This window comes from Tupaia chinensis, unplaced genomic scaffold, assembly GCF_000334495.1.
Source record: "Tupaia chinensis unplaced genomic scaffold, TupChi_1.0 Scaffold148945_1, whole genome shotgun sequence".
In the NCBI taxonomy this organism is placed as follows: Eukaryota; Metazoa; Chordata; class Mammalia; order Scandentia; family Tupaiidae; genus Tupaia; species Tupaia belangeri.
Genome location: NW_006208793.1, coordinates 1 through 533, shown reverse-complemented (window position 1 = coordinate 533; position 533 = coordinate 1). Strand labels below are relative to the sequence as shown.

At 40.3% G+C, this 533-nt stretch overlaps 1 pseudogene; it reads right to left on the bottom strand.

Moving 5' to 3' along the window:
• Positions 1–63: 63 nt before the first annotated feature.
• Positions 64–528, bottom strand: LOC102493423 (solute carrier family 25 member 51-like; annotated as a pseudogene).
• Between the last annotated feature and the right edge of the window lie 5 nt (positions 529–533).

The window sequence follows — 533 nt, the reverse complement described above, 5'->3', positions numbered from 1 at the left end:
GCATTCTACTTCGGTCTATTCAGTTGATAAGTGATTTTTAATCAACAATATTTTTTATTTTACCTTTAATAATAACTCATTAATTGCATTGATTATGCCCCACGAGATGAGGGACTGATGGTAATTCAGATGGACACCACTAAAAAAGATTAGTCAGTTTTCTGTCCTGTTCTAGCCAGATTTTTTTTGAAAGCCCTGGAGAAAGGCTTAACTTCCCCACTAATCTGAGATGATAGGCAAGTTTTTATAGCACTGACTGGAGAAAATAAGAACCCCAACCGGATTCCCCCAGCAGACCTCCACAGATAAAACCATTGACCAAATGAGCACTGTGAGTCATTGCCGTAGGCAGATGCTCCTTGATGGGACCACAAAGGCCACAGAAAGGACATCGTTGAACCCATTACAGAAAAGAATGGACACCAACCAAGCTTCAATAATCCTCCCAAGTTCTATGGTAGTTCTGTCCCTAAGAGCCTGGTAAGTGTTTGTAAATTTGTCGTGATGCTTATGGTCTTGAAGCAATGTCTGAA